The sequence below is a fragment of the Perna viridis genome, chromosome 6 (assembly GCF_037379345.1).
Source record: "Perna viridis isolate PV_CMFRI_1.1 ecotype Kerala chromosome 6, ASM3737934v1, whole genome shotgun sequence".
Classification (NCBI taxonomy): Eukaryota; Metazoa; Mollusca; class Bivalvia; order Mytilida; family Mytilidae; genus Perna; species Perna viridis.
The window spans coordinates 11,324,876-11,334,510 of NC_142450.1; the positions used below are offsets into that span (position 1 = coordinate 11,324,876).

At 31.3% G+C, this 9,635-nt stretch overlaps 1 long non-coding RNA gene across 1 annotated transcript; it reads right to left on the reverse strand.

Annotated features, from left to right (window-relative positions):
* Positions 1–3,418: 3,418 nt before the first annotated feature.
* LOC148613646 (uncharacterized) lies at positions 3,419–9,273 on the reverse strand. The gene is made up of 3 exons (XR_015923344.1): positions 9,229–9,273; positions 5,709–5,759; positions 3,419–3,492 (listed from the first exon to the last, which is right to left on the reverse strand). It is a non-coding gene; the product is annotated as an uncharacterized LOC148613646 (long non-coding RNA).
* Between the last annotated feature and the right edge of the window lie 362 nt (positions 9,274–9,635).

A 9,635-nucleotide genomic window follows, 5' to 3' on the forward strand; every position in this document is an offset into this window, starting at 1 on the left:
GTTGATATCGAGTTTTACCTGGTTTTCAATAATCAGTGGTGGTCTATTCAGAACATCACTGAAGTGCTCTCTCCATCTTAAACTAGAGGCCTCCTCTTTTTGATGAATTTACCTTTTTAAAGTCTGTCACTATTTCTATTTTGTGTATTGCAAAGTATTTTGGTAATGTCATTAACTCCTCTAATATTCCAATTGTCAGCAGATTTTTTGTTTCGTTGGCAATTTTGTCCACCCATCTCCTGAGTATTGTTCTCAGAATTTCGATCTTAAACGTCCTGACTTTGTTTTGTCTACTCTGTGCTTTACTGCCTTTTTTATCTTTAATCCTTACCCAGCTCTCTTGACTAATGTATTGCAAATTGTATTTTTCTTTCTGTGACCTAGAATGTTTCCAACAGTTTCATTGTACACATTCTTTACGTTATTCCACCTTTCTCTACTTCATCTTACTCACCTTGGTGTTTATACTGAAATGCATAAAATCAGTCCCTCAATTCAAGATCAAAATATTTCTGGAATTTTTAATTTGCAAGTTTCGTATCTTGCATATGTTAATGCGGCTTTTCCTGTCTTGCGCATTTTAAATCTTGGTTTATTATGTCCGGTTTGCCGTCAAAACCAACATCGTTTCGTTTCCTCTTTGAACTGTCAAATATTAAATAAATCTTTTCGATTATTTTCCATTCACAACCACATGATCAATTTGGTTATGACCTAGAGATAGAAATGAAAATAGCAGACATTAAAAAAATTAATATTGTAAATGCAATAGCTAGGTTATTGATTAAACAACACGATATTAATTGTTCACCATTATCATTCCTCTGAGCATTTAAAACATGGATACCCATGATACCATCTTCTCCTTCAATGTTACTTCAAACTTTAGCATTAAAGTCACCTATAACGAAAATGATGTTATGTCAAGAGGTGTTGTTCAGTGCTTGTCGCAAGGTTTCATAGAATATATACAAAAATGTATTTTGTTGTGTTATATGCATCGTTATTAGGTGTATATACATAAAATGTTTGTTGTTGACTGGATAATTTTTACCAAAATCTTGCAGTTATAATTTTATCGCTTATTGGAGCCCATTCATATAAAGTCGTATATGTTTACTTTGATATTACTGCAGCAACTCCATTACCGTGGTGGTCATCTTGCTCTACCGAATATATTATTTTATCTCCTGTTTGTGTTTTGATGTTTCCTTATCCTGTTCATTAGCATTCGCCGATTTCAATTATATAGATGATTGTATGTTTTTCATTTCGGCTATAAACTGCGCTGTTTTTCTTATTACGAACACAATTGTAACATTCCAAGTCGCTATGTTTTAACCTTTTTCCCCATTTGATGAAGTATCTTGCTGCTCAAGTACATTGTATTGCCTTTCAGATTTGATTAGTAGACATCATACTAGCATTATTTTCATTAATACGGTTATTTCAAAGAGAATGCTGGATATTTTCACAATTCCCATTTTGTTCTATCATTTGACTTGTCCACAGTTTCAATCACTTATTTTTACGATGTAATATGATTAGTCCTGCGACCAATCTCTCTTAGGGTCTTTTTTTCTGTTGGTGATTTACTTTAACTTATTCCATTTGTCTGGTAACAGGGTTATCTACCCGGATTTTGTCTAGATTTTCCTCAAAAGCCTTTGAATCCCAGGTACCCAGTTACCTCCTACCAATTAAAGTGAGCACATTTCTAAAACAAATAAGTCTCACGAAGGCCAACGCACTCGACTTATACATTTTTTTGGTCGTCATCATGAACTCGTGGATCGTTATGGTGTATCCATCTGAACCATCAAAACTGATTTATTTTACGGGTCATAGTTCTCCTTTCTTCGTTAGTTTACCCCGGACTTGACTTTTTATGAGCAACTCGGCCGGCCGGTGTTTCTAAAAAAGCAGAGGACCGTTACCCTACCGGTGCACCTGGTCCATGCTCCCAGTTTTTAGTGGAGTTGGTCATTTGCTTTTATTACTATGTATGTATGATTTTAGTTACTTTATGTTCTTTGTTGTGTATGTCTCTTTCTCATGTTTTGTCTTTGTCCCTGGATTGCATTCTTTTGATTACCGCTATAACCTTGGTTCCCTTAATTACTCTTGCATGAAGCTGCTATCATATGTTGATGCTAAAAGCGGAAATGACAAGGTTCAAAACCACAACACACACATTGTACGCATCACATTTTTGTCATTTTGTAGACAAAGGTTTTTAGTACTGGTGTACAATTTATTTTGGATATCGAATATTTGGTTTGAATATTGGTAATGAAAGGTTACACCTTAAACATGTAATAATGAAATTTGCATGACGTGTCAATTTAATTTTTATGTTCAATTACAAATTCAACAAATCTCACAACATATTGCAGGGTATTTTATCCGTGTACTCTATAATGGTAATAAAGAACAAATTTTCAATAAAAGCTACGGAGCAATACCTTGTTATCTAAATAAAACAAATTGGTGTACATTTTAGGAGCGAACGCAAGGTGTTCGTAATTCATTTAAATTGTAAATTATAACACCAGATTATCATTCGTTTCTTAAACACCAACGGTTTGGGAACTTTAAAAAACTGATCACAGAATTCAACAAACACAAGGTATGTACATGTGTCAATAAAAACTAAGATAAAATACATTTTGCCGGATATTTATTTTCAGGCTTTAAATTTGAATTTGCTTCTATAGTAATTCAACTAACACATTGATTGACATTTTCATTATGATGGAGAGACGTTTTATATGAATTTTGTTAGACAAAAAAGCACAAAGTCATTCGTAAATTTCAGTTAATTGTTTAATAACGCATGAATGTGGTAACAATCTACGATCACAGACAGTTTTTACGACATTGGTATTTATATTGTTTTCTGTTATTCTCTAAAATTAACAATCCGAATCAATACATGGCAAATATACTTTCCGTATATGTGGGATATTTGTAATTTGTTTTTATTTTTTTTTTACATATTTCGCCCAAGTTTTCTAAAAGAGTAATAAGTATTATTTTTTGTGAATCATGTTTTGTTTTTAGGTACAAAAAGAAACGTTTTTTTTATATTCTTTTGTGGAAAATGCATCTGATGTCATCTGTAACTTTAAACATGTAATTTATATATGATTCTATATAGATTAGTGTTAAATAATGACGTTTCAGGTTGAACACATTATAAGCGATATCAGAAAGTCAGACACAAATGGAAAACTCCAGTCTTCAGCTATACAAAACTAAGAATATTGTTTGATGATTGTTTAATGATAATATATTAATCTTTTTGTTCGTCAAGATTTTCAGGCAAGAAGTAATAAAACAAGTCCTTTGATAAAAAAATCAATACGGGAAGCATTTTTCATTTTCACAAAAGTTTTTAATGTTAGATTCATCGAATGTTGTACCTTTAAATGATCACCTCAAAGCTGGCTATTCGAAAGATCTTCATTTCTTGACTGTTATGATGATAAACTGAAATGGATTTTTTCATGTCATAGTTTTATCATTAGAAAAGCTACTTTTCTTATCTCTTTTTTTTTTGTTTTCGCATGTCGGAGGTTAAAAGTGTTTTAAATAATACACACCCGGACTGATTAAATACATTAAGGTTCGTGTGTCATTATTTTCATCATGTCGAGAAAGTTGTTTTAAGAAATAAAGGTGTATTTGAATGTCCATAAGTACTAAGCTCAGTTGTTATTTTATTTCAATATATCTGGTACTTAAAAACAAAAGAAATGAAACATACCAAAACTGATTAAACAGTCCTAAATTTCACATTTCACTTATACTTTGGCAGCGGTACATCCCTTGAATGTGTTAAACTTCCAGCATACGACATATAACATTACCCATTCCTTGTTCTCCACTGCCACCAACCCCATAGAAAAATTCACTCCGACATAGATTCTTTATTGCACTTTTCTAATAACTATATTGAATTGCAACTTAAATTATACATATATTTGTAACATTCTGGAAGATTTAAGCACTCAGTTGTTTTTAATGTTAATAGATGAATACTTTTTTTAAAATTGATTCTTCCTTCATTCCCATTCGAAATAAAAATACACTTTTCCTATTTTTCATCACCATTTCCTGTACCATACTTTTAAGTGCTTTTTCATTTCTTCGAACATTTTGTTTAATTTCGGCACAAATGTTCAATCCCTTGAATATTCTCCCATGTATAATGTTCCAAAGGACCGAAAATTTACCATGTACCAGATTTGTTTATATATTTTTTATATATATAGTTTTAAGTGAACAGTTTTAATATCTTGATTGTTTAAAATTGGATTTAAAAAGATACGTTGTCTGAATTTATCTATGGAGTAGGAACCATAGGGCTCCGCCACAGGAGGCTAAATTGCCCGACCCTACCCATCTCTCCCCATTTCTAGTGGCAATCAAAATTTGTCGACTCCATTGTCCGTGTGTCCCATCCGTTTTTCATTTCATCATCATTTCATGTTCATTTTATCATTAATTTCATGTTCATCGTCTGAATATAGCTGAAATATTGCTGCTCGGACGTTAAACCCCAACAAACAAAAAACGATACGTTGTTTAAAGTTTTGCTAACTGCTTCGTTGCTTAGTCTTTTCAACTCACGTTTTTGTCATTGTTTTGATTTTTGTAAATTGACAAAGGCTTGAACACATTTAAATCGTAGGCAATTATATTGTACAACGTTTCGTCACTGTTATAAAACTAATCATTTAGTTACTTCTCTGTTTAAGAATCAGGCAAAATGTATATATTGTGAGACACATGGATAAACGAACATAGATTTATTGCATTATCCAGGTATATTTCCCTTAAAACCTACAGTAAAAATCAGCAAATATTTTTAGTATTTTTAAGAAATTGGTAGGGCAATTTAAGTAGAAATGCAGTGTGGAAATATGGCAGGAAAATTTTCCTACACGTTGTTTCTTTATAGCCAGTACACAAACATTACGTCACAGACCCTTAAGGATAAATTTAAATAGCTTTCGGTTGTTAACAAGATGTCTTGAATATTTTTGAGACAAAAAAGACCAATATGATAAAACCGATTCGCCACCATTGCCTGATTCTTACACAAAATGGTTCTTAATTACAATACAAACACATCAAATACGTTCATTTTAGGTCCTCAAAATCTGAAATTTAGGTGAAGAATTACCAAAGTTACGTTCAGTAATTTAGCGTAATGGTTATAAACTTCTAGCAGCAGATTGATACCCAGTGAAAACATTTTGAAAACGCTTGAAAAGTAAACAGAGTGTCAAATTATTACCATAATGCAATGGTGTATGAAGTCATAATGACCAACATAAAAAAAGTCATTTTCTGAGATAATTGAAAACAAACTCGTTACTGTTGTAATTAAGGTGTAATCAAGGGAACCAAGGTTATAGCGGTAATCAAAAGAATGTATTCCAGGGGCAATGACCAGACATGGAAAACAGACATACACAACAAAGAACATAAAGTAACTAAAATCATACATACAAAGTAACAAAAGTAAATGAGCAACTCGGACTCCACTAAAAACTGGGAGCATGGACCAGGTGCACCGGTAGGGTAAGCGTCCTCAGCTTTTCTAGAAACAGTTGCATTTCTGTTCAGATCAGAATAATCTGTCACTAGGAAACAAAGATGTATGTGACCATCAACGTACCATATATAATATTAATTACCTTTGGATCATATATACCCACTGTCGCATCCGGCATATCTGATAAATGCAACTGTAAAACAAAAGTAAATGCGCTAGAATGCAAAAAGATGGTTTTTTCCAGTATTCCTGAAGATATATGCTCAACAAGAAAAAGGAAATGTATGTATGTTTTCTTTAATCATAAAACATCCGTCCCTTTGTTTGTCGATCTGTTCACTCTACTTAGGTAGAGTTCATATCAGATGCTGTACAGAATGAAAAACATAACTTTCCCAGGTCTTTTAACGTCAGTTAAAGCTTTTTTGATGAAGTAATATTGTTGAGCACTTTACATCTTGATTCTTTTTTACATTGCATCTTTTCGTAGAGAAACTGGTAGGTCTGCTTCATATCTTAACCGGTTCGATCAAAGACACGACATATGTGATGTACATAATTTCAATTTATCAATTAACCAATTTTTTTAAATTTTAAGATCTCAGTCATCAAATAAGTAGTATGTTATACTAGTCAAGAAAATTAACGAAAGAACACTTTAACCAATAACTGGGGTAAAACAGTACTAAATAGATGAAATATCGCGGTATCAATTTACAGCTTTCCGAAAATTATGTTGATATGGCGATCAGGTATTCCTTTGGTCGAAGAGTGACATAAAGGCGTCTTATCATCATTTGATGACCCATCATTTGATGAGCATGTCTACGTCAAACGTGTACATGTAACAAATCTTGATATTGTTATTTCAAACTCATTAAAACGATTTGCAACGTTATAAGTTACCAATACACCTTGTCCGTACATCTGTTTTCTTTGGGGTAAAATTTCCATTTTTAACTATGGGTTTCAGTGGGTGTTTTTAAATTTTGTTTTGTCTTTACAAATCACTTATCGATTAACAAAAAGCAAGCAGTAATGCTTAGATATCGGATAAGATCGTTTCGATGACGATTTACAATACTGATTCAAACAAAACGTTTGGAAAATCTCATTCTCATGTAAATATCTATTTACAGTATACAAGCATAAACCTAATTTACGTCCAATTTTGTTTGATGAGGTAAACAGCATAGGTAACCTTCATTTGTTATTCAAGCTGTATTTGACCTGTTTATGTATAATGTAACATAGAAAGTGGTCTTCTGTTCAAAGATTTAAGTAATATTTGTACATTGTAGAATTTAACATGTTATTTGGATGTACAATTCATGATTACGTTTCAATATATTTTATAAGTGTTTTGTGTTAAAATCAAGTTCAAATCAGAAAATAAGACAAACTTGTATTAAGCGCAAAAGCGACACTACGTACATAATTTCCTTTTTGTTTGTTTGTTTGTTTTGTTTTGTTTCTATACACTACAATGGGAATATTATTTCTCATGATTATTACGCAATTCACGTGATATTCAAGAAATTTAGACAAATACAATTTTAGAAATCGGGTTTAGAAATAGAAAATGTATAGAAAGATTATTTCTTTCATTCTTAACTAATGATTAAAATTACACTTTATATCTACCAAATAGACCATTCATCGCATTATTTTACAGTTAAAGAGTTTTCCTTAGAGTGCATTTAATAGGCCTATTTACTAAAGTCTTAATTTAACTTTACCCCCACTTCTTACGATGAAATTTTAATTTTATTTTCTACAAAGTAGAAACAACTAAAACATATTACATGTACAGACAATACAAGTATTCAAAAAAAAACTGATAGCTATGTGAAATGATAATGTAAGAAAAAATTACGTTGTTCATTATTTCGTTTGTGTCTTTTTCAAGGGATTTGAACAGTTACCAAATATCTCATATAGATACAGATTCATTTAAAGGCCTTGGCAATCTTGAAACATTGTAAGTAATTATTAGTACTCCGTATAAATGAAGTGACATGCCCAGATTTATAATTCATATTTAACGCCTTCCCATTTTAATGGAGGTTTATAAATTATAAATTATTTCTTGCTTTACAAATACTTCAAACACACTGTCAATGTCCTATTTATTACGCATTTTAATATAATTTTTTATTGAAAAATGCATCTTTGAGCTATAAAATGTATACATATTACATATAGAAATCTGCCACTTTTTAAGTTTTCCTATTTATCTAAACCTGTTTACATTTCATTCTGAAATACTTCTGATTGTCCCTTGTAAATCAGACTATTCAGGGAAAAGTTCGTAAGTAGTGATGTTTAAATAGGATTACCGTTTATTGCCGTTCACTTTTAAAGTCATTGTGAAATGTGAATTTATATGATCAAAGATAAATTATGATGGAGTTTTTTTTATGATCAAACATTAAATCTTATATAAAAGACAAATTTATAAGAGACAGTCTTTGTAAAAAGTATGCAATTCTGTGATATGTGATACATCCAAAGAGAGGCTACAAATTTATCTTTATATATATTTTTATATATATATCAATATATACAACGTCTCAGAATGTGACGACTCTATTCGGTACTCTGCTCCATCGGATCAAATTGATACAGGGAAGATATATAAACGTATCGAGAGGTCTGAAAAATTCCCAGCCAAGTTGCTTATAAAAAGTCAAGTCCGGGGTACACAAACGAGGAAAGGAAAACTATGACCCGTTGAATAAATCAGTTTTCATGGGCAGATGGATACACCATAACGATCGACGAGTTCATGATGACGACCATAAAACTTCTGTAGTGATGACTTCAATCTTGTAGCAATATAACCGTGTTCCCGAAGCCTATTTGTTAGAGTTCTAGCGCGATTCAAAAAGTCAAAGTTTCGGCAAGCTCTGGTATAATGTATGAAAGTTGACAATTCTGAATGAAAAGTAATTACGTTTGTCGTAAAGTTTGGTCAATAGTTTTCCTTTACCATCGATTTCTAAGTGTAGGTCTAGATATGAGGCTGACTTCACAGTGTCTGTAGTATCCTTTATCTCAAGTTCTTTTGGGTAGATGCGATGTATCAAATCCCCGAAATTAGGATAGTTTAAAGATAATACGTCATCTACGAAGAACTATATATTTGTATATAGGTGTACCATCTTTTTCTGGAAAAGCAATGATGTATAATGTATTTAAGTCGAGATTTTAACTGAGTATGGGAAATAGAAGTATACAGTTTTGAAAAATCATATGTTTAATGCTATTATATTCAGATAATAGTCTTGAACTGATTGTCTCCAAAAGATCTTTCGAATTTTTAAGGATCAACATTGAATAAATACCACTACGGGAGTATTAAGTGTTGAGGTAGGACTGCAAACAATAAGTTGCATTGTATGTTCGATCATCATTTACTTAATTATTTACAATATAGAGATTACATGATAAATTATATGTAGAAGTGTATTGAGTGTTTTACATGAGGATAAAATAATAAAATTGCATATGAAATTTATATTGCTTGATTTTTAATAAGGATAACATGATAAAGTTAAATATACGATGAGTAATGAATGAATAGACACATGAAAAGACTAACAAATGCCATGATCACTTGTCATGGTCCAATCAGATTCTCATCACTATATAAAACTTACCTTGAAAAAAAATTAATCATTAGGTATGAGTTTAATCCTTAATCCCTGTAACAAAGAGAGATCATATTTATTTATTATAAAGAAATAAATTAAAAATGGCAAGCATTATTTAATCAAAACTGTGAACTTTATTAGAGAGGGTATTTTCCTACAATGAACAAAACAAAAAACACAATCTCACAAACATGAATATGCAACAAATCATAATATTAAAAACTATCAGAACATATTCAGTATTATGAACCCAATTATTACAATATGTGTTGTGTAAATGTTTCAAAGTTTCTGTCAATTTGGCGTTCCATACATGCAGGACATGCAGAAATGTTATAAATTCTAAAAATAACTTGCAAAGTTTCAAAATAAGTGTCCTGGTCAGATTCAATACAACATATGAGCCTAAGTAC